Here is a 14,341-nt window from a genome sequence, read left to right as displayed (position 1 = left end):
ATGGAGGATAATCCAATTTATTCTTCCTACCTGAAATTGCGCTTGCCGCGTCCCTCGGTGCTCCCTTGGGGCACTCCCTGGTATAACTGTAGCCATCCGTGCCGAGCGTAGACCATGCTGTTCCTCCGAGGGGCTCCGCTCAACCGTGCTGTCCATTGCTATATGAGAATTTGGATGAAATCCTAAAACCTTAGAACTTAAGTCCTAGTATGTCTGGAGGAAGTTTTCACTCTATTGAGGACAATCTCACCATTATGCAAAGAGGACACTCACCATTGTCACACTCAAGGACACCCAGCTTGCCAGGATGAGACAGAGATCCTCCTACACTGCTCATCAAATCCCATCCACTGCTGATTCTTCCCCAAATCCTGCCAGATGTTCAATCCTTGACAATCTGGATCCACATCGTCTCCTTGGATAAGGCTTTTCTCACTACTTAAGTGTCCTTATCTGTGCCTTCAATGCTTTTGGTTTTCATAGCATCTAATTTTAGGTATTCAAACAGCCATCAGATGCAAACTGAAAGAATCCTGTTGCTGTCTCTTTCCCTCAAACCTATCTAATCGTGCGTTCTCTTGGCTGGATCCTTTACATTCTGGGCGTGGATCTTTCGGGGACGTTAAATGGAACATGTTTCCCAGCTCATGGATGCAAGTTAGATATGAAGATAAACAGGCCGCCATCAAGCTGGCTGTGGACAAGAGTGTGGGGTGATCCTTCATCATCTGTCTTCCTCAGCTCTCCGTTCTCAGGATCCCTAATCCTTTCCTCTATAGCTCGTTCAATTCACTTCCAAGGGTACTAGGATTTTGTTCTTCCCAAGAGTCAAGAGACCTTTACTTTTCTCTGAAATTCACCTACAAATGCTAACTATATTTTGCCTTTTTGGTGTTACCAATCTCTTAGCTCTGTGAACCAAACAAGTGTCTACAGGTTGCTGCATCCAGCCTGACCAGGGAACCAGGCTAGGGCTGGCGAGGGAATGAAGAAAGAACACATACACAGGCAAGCATACCGGAAATCTGGAGTCAGGTGGGCTGTGTGCACTCTGAAGGAGTGTGGCACCAGCTACCACAGCAAGCCTTAACATCTTTATTATGTACAACACAGACAGTAGACTTGGAGGGTGGGTAAGCTAGTCTTGGTAGGAGGTCTCTGGAAGTGAGCAGGAGGAGGAAGCTGTTGCCAACTCCTGCATACACTGCCAAATTTACACTTAGACCAGAGCAAGACTTTGTCAGTTTCTCATGGGTCAGAGGCCTTGGTCCTTGACATGGCTGTGTCCATGTCAACAATACACATTCACTCATAATTTCATCCACTCAAGACTTCCTCAGCCCCCCACACCGGGTCTCAGTGCTCAGCGGATAATCACCAGACACACACCTCGCTGGTGGCCCTAGAGGCCATACTTTATCATATCTTTATCCTACTTAGAGTAGCCCTGGATGAGAACTGAGCCAGCACCACTGTGTTCCACCAGCAATATCTCCATCCCCCTTAGATCTATCAGCAATCTGGGCATTCAGAAACTCTAAGAATATGGAAGCCAGTTTCTGACATCAAAGTCTCCTTCCTGCTCCAGCTGAGATGCCGCTCTTGCTTCCTCTTCAAACCCCTCCTCTCTTGTTACACTCATTCACGTTTTCCTCACTCCTTCTAAATGCTGTCTAGAAAAGAAGGGAGTTGATCTGGACGGCAGCGTGTCCTGTTAATCCACTGTCCTTTCGGTCAGTAAATTTCTGTTGTTTTATTTCCTTTCTAGGCTATGAAAAGGCATGGCTGGCACTATTGCTTAATGAATAAACCCTGCACACTGAAGTGAATGGTGGAATGCTGTGGAATGGGATTGACCAGGGGAAGTAGGCAGTAGTAGAAACATGCAGAATACTGAGAAAACAGCAGAGGAAAAATCCCCTTCCCTAGAAGGGTGACTTGGGACAGGGCAGGGCAGGAGGGAGCAGAAGGACATCAGACAGCAATGAGGGAGACAAGCAAAGCCAGATACAACGATGGCTGTGCCTCTTGTTTGGAATTCTGGTGTAGAGTAGAGATAAAAGCAGAAGACCAAAGAGGCAACCTGCCATCATGAATCTCTGGTCCACGAGTTTCGAAAGTGGAGTTTTTGATAACTTGAGTAAATACTCAGTACAGAGCCTCAATGATCTCACCTGCAAGGAGGAAGGCCTCATGGCACAACCAGCTCTTGTGAGGAATCAAGTCCCAGGCTATAGCCTGTGACTGAGCAGGACTGAGCAGGACTGAGCGGGACTGAGTGTGTGTTTAACCTGGTCCCCAGGCGGTACAGTGAACGCATCTCCACGGCAAGCCCTCTTCTGGTCAGCTTCTCTAAGCTTCCAGGCTGGTGAAATCCTCAGGATGGGAGCTCGGCACTGAGGTCCCCTAGGAGAATCTTTAAAACCACAGTCCTAGGGAACACTCTGGGAAGCTGAATGCTCTGTCCCTTCGTTAGGGTAGGATTATACGCACATGTGTGTGTCAGAACTCACGAATGGAGCTCTTCCAGGGCATGCACTATAGTATAGACAATTCACACCTCAGTAACGTTGAACTAACAAGAAACTTTGCCTAAACATACTGACTTACAGGCAAGCGGTAACAAGCATTATATTGAAGAATATGAAGTCTAAGTTACAAAATAGTCTACTTTTCCCCTAGACAAAGACATGCTGTCAACAGCATGAATCAGCATACTTCCTAAAGACACGGCCATTCTTTAGCTACATGTTAAAGGGTCACTGCTAATCTCACACACAAACGCACAGGCACACAGTTCCAAAAAGTTCCTGGGTAAGCCTTAGCCATTGTCATGGGTGATCCTACTGGGCAGCAGAGCTGAGAACCATCCTAGTCCCTCCAACAGGTGTCAGCAGTCAGTTCTGTGGTTTCATGAGAAACCCTGTGAGTGCCCGTATTATGTTGAGGACAATATGCCACTCTCTCTGTTCCTTTGTAACACCCTGACTTGTTTAGAACCCAGGCTACGGATCTGCATAAAGATGGATGTTATATAGCTGAGGTAGAGCTACTGACACAGCCAGAGGCGTCTAAGTCATCTATGGAGAGGCGGTGCACTGCAGTTCCGGGGAAGTCACGGACGCTCACCGCTGAGCTAACTCTTCAGAGCCTTCCTTCCTCTGGAGTCCCACCCCAGCGTTAGTGGATGAGTAGACTCTCAAGGCCATGGAGCGGCCTCCCCAAGCTCACACATCTAAGATATTAGCAGGTGCGTCTTGAATCAATGCCTGCTGCCCTCTGGTCACTAGCTCTTTCCAGATGCCACATGTGCCCAGCAGGCAGCAAGCTGAGGTCTCCCCTCTCTCGTCCATTTGCCAGAACCAATCAACAGCCATATTAAGCGGCACTCATTCAAGTTTCCCGGAACAGAACCCAGGAACAGAAAGGGGAAAGTTGGGTACATGCCGGGGGTGGGGGCAGTACTCTGAGTGACACCCATCCAGCACGCAATTGCAGACACAGAGAGCCAATTGGGGAGCACAGGTGGTTGGTACCTCCTCAGAAAGAGGAGCCACCATGTGTGTGGGGAGGGGGGGATGGGGTGGTGGGGAGAAGAGAGGGAGGAGAATTTAACTCCAAGAGAGGAGGGCATGGCAAGTCCCACTGCCCCTCCTTCTTTGCCAGGGCAACCCAGGATGTCAGACAACACTGTGGCTGCCTCATTATTGGGCTGCTCTGCCATTGTCCTAGGGACAATAGCTTCCGGCCCTGGCTTTGTGTGGGGCTGCCAGCCAAAGTTATTAACCACAGGAGCTGCCTTGGAGGGACATCCAAGAGAGGGGTGAAAGGTCACCTGAAGCAGAGAGGGGAGCGGAAGTGGGAGGGAAAGGCATCACAAAGGAAAAGGATGAGCTTCTGTCCCCTGTCTCCTCCCCCGAGGACTGTTAAACAGAACTGGACCAGAGGGAGGCTCGGGTGGGGAGGGGGCTCAGAGGAAGTACCTGGTGCGGCTGCCCAGGAACGGAGAGGAGGCTGGCATGTGGGGCCATCTTTGAGAGCCCTGGGAGCTGTGGGATGCGCAGGTTCAGGGGATACAGGCTGCACTGGACAACAGGAGAAGGGGGAGAAAGCAGAGACGGGGCCTGGGGCTCTTCAACTCACTCCGTGCTCTACCCTCAGAGAGGCCAGCTAGGTAGACCAGAGCGTTCCAGTTCTGAGAGAACGGGCTGCCTCTCTTCACACCACTGCCCAGGTTAGCCTGGTAGCACTACGGGCAGGGCGTGATAATACCTGGTGGACACCTGCCTGCATGAATGGCCGTGAGCACCGGCCATAGACTGCTGCAGACCTTTCCTTCCTCATACAATAGTGCCTGCTCTTAGTAGGCAGGGGAAACCATTACTGACTCAGGGCTATGACCTGTCAAGGGCCCAGACCCAGCCAAAGTTCCCATTGGAACTTGGGGTTCGCACACGTCCTGCTCTTGAGAAAATCTAGGCCACTCACTTTGGGCTGAAGCCTCCATCTTTGCCCTAGACTCCCCAGTTTCTCTGAGTTCCAAAGCTGGGTAATACCAGGAGGTCTAAGCATTCTCAGCTGCCCAAATGCCTGGCACTGGGGAAGATAGCTTTGCCCTGCCTCTCACACAAAAGAAAAGCAGGGGTCACTGTTCCCAGAGTGGTCACTACCACACCCAGCTCTGCCAGCCCAGCAGGAGATGCTCAAACAGAGTTCACTACCCAAAACAGGGCTGGAAGGCACTGAGACCTGAGGAGGCTCCCAGGTTCAGAAGTCAAGCACCTATATCACAGTTGTTCCTCCAGCCACGGTACAAGGACAGCAGGGGATGAGGCGGGATGGTAATCAGTGGAAGTCAAGGTTATAAAAGAGTTGATAGCTCGTCTGTAAGTTTGAGAACATGGGATATTGACAGAAGAGTGTGAGCGATTCCACTCAACTTCTGTTTCAGGTGGCTCCTTTTATCTCTAACTTCTTGCACATCTGCAGCCGAGCTCCAGATGTCTACCTGGTGCCTTTCCTCCACTCAGGTCCTCACCCCCGTGTCTCCAGGGCCAGACAAACACGGCATTCTCTACCTATCTGCTCCACCACAGAAGTCTAGTTCTGACCACCCTAGACGTCCCCACCTCCACCCCACTATCCCAAACCATTTTCAGACCCCTGCCTCCCACAAGCTTGGCTGCTTTCTTTGACATCTCTCCCTGACCTCCTGTTAGGTCCCATGGCTGGGGAAGCCCAGGACTGTGCTTCTGCAGCCAACACAGCTAGCTGGTCCTGGGAGAACTACCTGGGATGGGAGGCCTTAATTTTTAACAAATTCATAATGATGCTAGATTCCCCGTGGTATAACTGTCATCCAATTGCTTATATTAATTTGGTCCTTCTGAGCATCCTTATTGTCCAAAATAAAGGACACTAGCCACCTGCTCTCTGCTCTAAATTCTCTCCTGAAATCTCCCAATACCTCAGCCCTGGCCCAAACTGCAGCAAGGAATGCAATGGGTGTTGTTCTCTTTCCCGCGTGCTCCAGCCTTTTCATATTCCAAGTTCACAGGCACCCGTGCTTCACAAGGTGAGCTGTGCACGGGGAAAGGGCCGGCTTGGGAGACCTTAGACTACCAAGCTGCTCCAGGCCGGCTCCCACCCTGTCCTCACTAACACCTAAGAGGTCCAAACTTTTCAGACTTCGACCACAAATGAAAATACAACCCCCCCCCCGCCCCAGAAGTGGGAGGAGGGAGTGGGAAGCGAATAAAATGCTAAAAATAAAATAAAGCAGCATACGCTTTCTCTCTCATTAGCAGGAACCTGTGAGATGAAGCACGCGTGTTATTAGGCACTCTCTCGAGTCAGTAAACACAGGCTGAATAAATTCATAAATATCAGCACTAAGTGAGATTTAACAGTGAGCTGTTTATCTTTTGCCTGTCAGGCAGGAGGTGACACTCTCTATGAATCACTCACCAGCTCTGCAGTCTGCACCCGCCTGTCCAGGTAGGAGACAGCTGCAGCTGCGGATGACGGGAGGGCTGCACCTCAGCGGGGCTGTCACCTTAGCGAGTTCAGTAGGCTCTGTGCGGAGGATTCTCAGGGACACACATCCTGGGGCTGTGTCCCAGGTCCTCCAGCCACGACAGACGTCTGGGTGGCTTTGCTGTGTCACATCTCTAAGCTAAAGAATATCTATATGGGGCTGAAGAGATGGCTCAGAGGTTAAAAGCACTGGCTGCTCGGAAGAGGTCCTGAGTTCAATTCCCAGCGACCACATGGTGACATACAACTATCTATAATAAGATCTGGTACCTTCTTCTGGTGTGCAGGCATACAGGCAGGGCGAACACTGTATACATAATAAATAAATGATTTTTTTTAAAAAAGAATATCTATATGGCCTGAACAATCCCACTAACACTTATAGTGAAATCTAATACCCATCGTGAGGGTTTAAGAGGCGTAACTGAGCAGAGCCGGTGTAAAGTGATTCGGTCATGAGATTTTGTACACAGTTTACGCCATTTGAAAATCAATGGGTTGGTGGGTTATCTCCCCAACAGCGGAGTTGTAAAGGTCAGTTTGGTTCTGTCTTCTGTGCTCCCCTCTCACCATGTGTTGTCCTGTGCCACCTTAAGAGTCCAGAGTCTCACCAGCAAAATGAGGCTCCATGACCTTGGATTTTTCCAGATTCTATAACTATGAACCAAGGAAACATTTATTTTTCGTAAATTAACCAATCTATGGCATTTAGTTATAGCTACTGAAGATGTCTCAACTGAGATCTTTCAACGACAGCGTTATAAAACAGGTGCCTACTCCTAAAGCTGTGCGAACACCCAGAGTTATTGTTTTTCAAGAGAAAGACACATAACAGGTCCATGAACAAAGAGTTCACTTAATGTGGTTGCCAGGCTCTGCTATCCTTGATGAAACGGTACAGGACCACGTGAAGGGGCAAAACATGAGGTAGCTACGAAGGACAGAGGCCCCAGTGGCTTCTATAGGAACAAGTGTGAGATGTTTCATGGATGATTCTAGCTTCTAGGCCTCCATTTTCTCCTGTTCTATCCTTGAAGTCCCTCTGAAACCAGGGCCCGTGCAATGATTGCCAAGTGAATCTACATGCAATAGTATGAAGCTCTGGTAAGGGACAGCGCAGTCAAGGGTTGAGGCTAAGAACCTAGGGTCTGTGGTCCTTTTGTGATACCTATCTCCCGTTTCTGCTTTTCCTAGATTTTAGTGCAAGCTGGAGAGGTGTGTGGGTTCCTAAAACCTTCCCAACTGTAAGCTTGTGCTTACATGGACCTCAGACACTGTCTGGCATTCCCCCTACTACCTAAACACATAAAATTAAATCTTCACCTCTGGTTTGTCTTGCAGTGTATAAACTGCTAAGCAAAAAAGGGCATAGCAACCCCCCCCCCCCCCCGCTGCCGCCCTGTGCAGGGCTTCTGAATGTGAAGCAAAATTAACTTTCAGATTTATACAAAGGGTTGGACCCTTATACCATCCTTGCAGAGTCCAGGAGAAAGGAGCATATTCTTGGTCTTTATAGAATGCAAGAGATGCCCACAGGCTGTTTCTCACTACAGGGCAACTGTTCAACACCACTTCTTACCTTCTTCTGATGAGGCTTCCATGTCCCCAAGGATCCACCCCAGGAAATCTCTGAGAGGCTTTGATGTCAAGCAGCATTTCCACAGAGCAGTGTGGAAGATGACACAAGACAGACGTGTACAGGAATGTAACCTGTACCATGACCACACTGTAGGCTAGGAGTCATAACACTCTTTATCCCTTCCGGGAATGGCCAATCTGAATCAGATTCTGCCATTTCTAATAGTAGAATAAACAAAAATAGGGATCATGTACCTCAAAGCACCTGCTCCTTCATTGCTAAAGGTCATCTCTACAATCCACTCTAGTCCTGAATTCTACATATCATCACGGTTATGTTGCCTTAGATGAACAGGGAATGAAGGTTCTAGGAACTGAGCTGCAGAGATAGAAGAACAACTGTTTATATATTTGGGTGCAAGTGCATTAGGCGTCATGACTGAGATAAGCACCTAAGAAAACTCCATCATGGACACCCGCAGGAGCAGGCCTAAGCCAGTGACCTCCACTGGAGCAGGCCCAAGACAGCAACCTCTATAGGAGCAGGCCTGAACCAGCAACCTCTGCGGAAGCAGGCCTGAGCCAGTGACCTCAGGAGAAGCAGGTACAAGGGAGTAACCTCTGATGGAGTAGGCCTGAACCAGTGGCTCTGTGGGATGGGACCAAAACCAGCAACCTCCACAGGAGCAGGCCCGAGCCAGTGATCTCCAAGGGAGCAGGCCCAAGCCAGGGACTTCTGCAGGAGCAGGTATAAGGGAGCAGGCCTGAACCAACGACCTCTGAAGGACTGGTTCAGGAAAAGCAACCAGCATCCTCCTCTGGAGCAGGCCCGAGCCAACAACCTCTACAGGAGCAGGCCCAAGCTAATCACCTTTGTGGGACAGGGCTTGAGCTAGTGACCTCTGCAGAAACAGACCCAAGCAAGTGGGTGCAGGCCCAAATGACCTCCAGAATTTCAGAGCAACCTCCAGGAGCGCTGAGTGACCTCTGGGAATGCTGAGGGACCTCCAGGGTGACTGGAACTGTGGCCCCGACTCCACCATGAGGAGCAACCATCTGAGTCTTTGATTCACTGGCACCTGGAGAGACATGACCCAAACTACACCAATCAGAGGAAAAGATGGGTACACAAGGTAAAAACACATTCAACACCACAAAGAGCAACACGACACCAACAAAAACTAGTGACTCTAAAACAGCAAGACTTGAACACCCCAATACAGATGAGCAGAAGAAAATGACCTAAAAAATAAGTTTAGGAAAATGTTTGAGTTCCTTAAAGAGGAAGCGAAAAATTCTCTCAAAGAAATGGAGGAAAAGACAGGCAAAAAATCGGAAGAAATCAACAAATACCTTAAAGAAAGCCAAGAAAAAGCAATCAAATACATGAAAGAAACAATTCAAGACCTGAAAACCAAGATAGAGACAATAAAGAAAACACAAGCTGCGGGAATTCTGGAAAAGGAAAATATGGGAAATGATCAGGAAGCACAAATGCAAGCCTAAGCAGCAGAATACAAGAGATGGAAGAGAGATTCTCAAGACTGAAGATACAATGGAGGAAATAGACTCATCAAAGAAAGCATTAAATCTTACAAAATCTTAACACAAAATATCCAGGAACACCATGAAAGGACCAAACCTAAGCATAATAAGGATAGAAGAAGGAAAAGAAGTTCAACTAAAAAGCACAGAAATTATACTCAACAAAATCATAGAAAAAAACTTTCCGAACCTAAAGAAAGATATTCATATAATGATACAAGAAGCACACAGAACACCAAATAAACTAGTCCAAAAAAATAAAGTCCCCTCTCCACATAATAATCAAAACACTAAACGTAAAGAATAAAGAAAGAATATTAAGAGCCGCAAAGGAAAAAGGCCAAGTAACATAAAGGCAGACTGCTTTTATGAGAAGTCAGAATTGCACCTGACTTCTCAGTGGAAACAATGAAAGCCAGAGGGTCCTGGTCAAGTGTTATGCAGACATTAAGAGACCATGGATGCCAGCCTAGACTACCCAGCAAAGCTTTTAATCACCGTAGATGGACAAAACAAGGTATTCGATGACAGAAAGAGATTTCATCAATACCTAAGCACAATCCCAGCCTTACACAAAGTACTAGAAGGAAAATGACCACCAAAGGAAGTTAGCTACATCCACAGCAATACAGACAATAGATGATCTCACAGCAGCAAATCTCAACACTGAACATCTATGCCACAAATATAAGGGCACCCTCATATGTAAAACACTTCTAAAGCTTAAATCATACATTAAACCCCACACATTAGTATTGGGAGACTTCAGCACCCCACTCTCACCACAGGACAGGTCTGCAAGATAGAAACTTAACAGAGAAATAAGGGAACCAACATATGTTATAACTCAAATAGACTTAACAGACATCTATAGAAGATTCCATCCAAACATAAAATAATATACCTTCTTCTCAGCACCTCATGAAAACTTGTCAAAAATTGACCACATACTAGGTAACAATGAAAATCTCAGTAGATAATAAAAAAATGGAATAACCCCATGTATCTTCTGGAATCACCATGGCTTAAATTAGAATTCAACAGCAACACTAATTCCAGAAAGTTCACAAACACATGGAAATTAAACAATGCTCACCTGAATCATCAGTGGGTCAAGGAAGAAATAAAGGAAGAAATTAAAGATTCCTAAAATTCAACAAACATGACCATACAACATACCCAAATTTATGGGACACAATGGAAGTGGTGTTAAGAGGAAAGTTCATAGCACTAAATGCCTACATAAAGAACCTGGAAAAATCACATACTAGTGAGTTAACAGAATACCTGAAAACTCTAGAAAAAAAGGAACAAACTCACCCAGGAGGACTAGATAGTAGGATATAATCAAATTGGAAACTGAAATCACAACATAGAAACAAAGGAAACAATATAATAAATCAGTGAGACAAAGAGTAGGTTCTTCGAGAAAATCAACAAAATAGACAAACCTTTATCCAAACTAACCAAAAGGAAGAGAGAAAATATCCAAATTACAAAATCAGCAACAGAAAAGGGGATATAACAATAGACATGGAGGAAATGCAGAGAATCATCAGGTCATATTTCAAAAACCAGTGCTCAACCAAATTGGAAAGCTTAAAGGAAATGGACAATTTTCTGAATAAATACCACTTGCCAAAATTACATCAAGACCAGACAAGCAAATTAAATAGAACTATAACTGCTTAAGAAATAGAAACAATTATCAAAAGTCTCCCAATCAAAAAAAGCTCAGGATCAGATGGTTTCAGAGCAGAAATCTACAAGATTTTCAAAGAAAAACTAATAAATACCAATACTTCTCAAATTACTCCACACAATAGAAACAGAAGGAACATTGTCAAACTCTTTTTGTGAGGCTATAATTACCCTGATATCCAACCCACACAAAGACATTACTAAAAAACAGAATTACCGACCGATCTCACTCATGAATATTGATGCAAAAAATACTCAATAAAATACTGGCAAACCGAATGCAAGAAAACATCAGAAAAATCATCCACCATGATCAAGTAGGCTTCATTGCAGAGATACAGGGATGGTTCAACATATGAAAATCTGTCAATGTAATCCACCATATAAACAAACTGAGAAAAAAAACCCACATGATTATTTCATTAGAAACTGAAAAAGCCTTTGACAAAAAAAAAAAAAAATCATCCCTTCATGATAAAGGTTTTGAAGAGAGCAGGGATACAAAGAACATACCTAAACATAATAAAAGCAATATACAGCAAGTCAATAGTCAACATCAAACTAAACGGAGAGAAACTCAAAGTGATCCCACTGAAATCAGAAACAAGACAAGGTTGTCCACTCTCTTCATATCTATTCAATACAGTACTTGAGGTTCTAGCAGAGCCTCACATAATAAGACAACAAAAAAAGATCAAGGGGGTACAAATCAAAAAAAAAAAGAAGAAATCAAACACCCACCATTTGCTGATGATATAATAGTTTACATAAGTGACCCCAAAAATTCTACCAAGGAACTCCTACAGCTCATAAACACCTTCAGTAATGTAGCAGGATACAAGAGTAACTAAAAGAAAAATCCTCATATATATATATATATCCCTCCTTTATACAGATGATAAATGGAATGAGATAGAAATCAGTGAATCATCACCCTTTACAATAGCCACAGTAGCATAATATTGTTAAGTCCAGAGTGTAGCCCCAGCCCCTGACATCCATCCTAGCCCCCTGGCCTGGGAGTTACATTGGTCTGGACTCCAAATCCCAGCATGACAGGTCCTGACCCTCCTCCCACAGGGTATTTAAGTGGGCTCCCAGAGGAGAAAAACATGGTTCCAGGTTTACATGTGCTCTCCACTTTCCTGACTCTCTGCCATGCGCTCCGCCATGCGAGAGTGCCGTATTTAATGAAACGATGGGCATTTTAATTTGGTTTGATCTGACCTAATTGGATTTCTTTGCGCTGGTGGAGCCGCCAGTCTTAGGATTTTTCCTAACAAAAATATCTCAGAGTAACTCTAACCAAACAAGTGGAAGACCTGTGTGACAAGAACTTTACGTCTTTGAAGAAGGAAATTGAAGAAGACATTAAAAATGGAAAGATCTCCCATGCTCTTGTGTAGGTAGAATTAACATAGTAAAAATTGTAATCTTACCAAAAGCAATCTACAGATTCAATGCCCAGCAAAATTCTTCACAGACCTCAAAAGAACAGTACTCAACTTCATATGGAAAAGCAAAAAAACCAGATAGCAAAACAATTCTGTACAATAAAGGAACCGCCGGAGGCATCACAATCCCTGACTTCAAATTCAACTACAAAGCTACAGTACTGAAAACAGCCTGGTATTGGCACAAAAACAGAGAGAAGGACCAATGGAACCAAATTGAAGACACAGATATTAATCCACAAAAATCAGCACCTGACTTTTGACAAAGAAGCAAAAAATGTGAAATGGAAGAAAGAAAGCATATTCAACAAATAGTGCTGGCATAACTGGATATCAACATGTAGAAGAATGCAAATAGATCCATATCTATTGTCATGCACAAACTCAACTTCAAATGGATTAAAGACCTCAACATAAAAACAACCACACTGAACCTCACAGAAGAGAAAATGGGAAGTACACTTGAATGCATTGGTGCAGGAGATCACTTCCTAAATATAACCCCAGTAGTACAGACACTGAGAGCAACAATTAATAAATGGGACCTCCTCTATAAATAAATGAGAAGCTTCTGTAAAGCAAAGGACATAGTCAACAAGACAAAATGGCAGTCTATAGAATGGGAAAATATCTTCAATAACCCTACAGAGGGCTGATCTCCAAAATATACAAAGAACTCAAGAAACTGGTCATCAAAAGAACAAATAATCCAATAAATAATGGGATACAGACCTAAACAGAGAATTCTCAACAGATAAATATAAAACAGCTGAAAGACACTTAAGTAAATGCTCAACAATCTTAGCCATCAGAGAAATACAAATTAAAACAACTCTGAGATTCCATCTTACACCTGTAAGAATGGCCAAGATTATAAACACTGATGACTACTTATGCTGGAGAATATGTGGGGTAACAGGAACACTCCTCCATTGCTGGTGAGAGTGCAAGCTTTGAAAACCAGTATTGAGATTTCTCAGAAAATAAGGAAACAACCTACCCCAAGATCCAGAAATACCATTTTTGGGTATATACCCAAAGTATGCTCAATCATACCACAAGAGCCTATGCTTACCTATGCTCATAGTAGTGTTGTTTATCATAACCAGAACTTGGAAACAACCTAAATGCCCCTTGACTGAAGAATGGATAAAGAAGATGTGATACATTTACACAATAGAGTACTACACAGAAAACATCATATTGAGCGAGGTAATCTAGACCCAGAAAGATAAAAATAATATGTACTCACTCATAAGTGGCTTTTAGGCATAAAATAAAGAAAAAAACAGTCTATAATTCACAATTCCAGAGAAACTAGACAACAGTGAGGACCCTAGGAGAGGCATACATGGATCTAATCTACATGGAAAGTAGACATGATTTCCTGAGTAAATTGGGAGAGTGGAGTCATGGGAGAGGGTATAAGTGGGCAGGGGAGAAAGGGATGGGAGCAGAGAAAAATACAAAGCTCAACAAAAGCAATTAAAAAATTGAAAAAAAGAAACTGAATCACTCAGCATCACTTACAGGAAGGCTATGTGTGAGCCCCTCTAACAGAGACTCTGAAGTAAATGCAGAACTAATATAACAATCATCAATCCAGACAAACCACATATGAGAAAAAAGGTATCCATGCTGACCTGAACTAGGTCTAAGTATTAGCACAATAGCTATTTCTACTATGGCCTAAATTACTTAAACAACAAATAATCACCACACATACTTAGAAGGCTAGAGCCTAAAGTTAAAGGCTACATTCCGAGGTCGGCATAATTGGCACTTGACTTGTTATTCCATAGCTGAGAAGGTGGCAGAGGTAAGGGGATGGGAGACTGAGCAGAGGTAAGTGCTTTCCTAGCTCCTCTCATAAAGGGCACCACTCATACCACCTAAGTACCTCCCAAAGACCTGATCTCCAAATATCACCCAAGTGCTGTGGTTAAAGTTTAATATATGAATTAAGGAGTAAGGGACCACAAACATGTAATTTAAGAAACTGGTATCCTTATGTCTGCCTGTCCTAG

The sequence above is a fragment of the Chionomys nivalis genome, chromosome 22 (genome assembly GCF_950005125.1).
Source record: "Chionomys nivalis chromosome 22, mChiNiv1.1, whole genome shotgun sequence".
Taxonomy (NCBI): Eukaryota; Metazoa; Chordata; class Mammalia; order Rodentia; family Cricetidae; genus Chionomys; species Chionomys nivalis.
Note: the sequence above shows the minus strand (reverse complement) of the source record.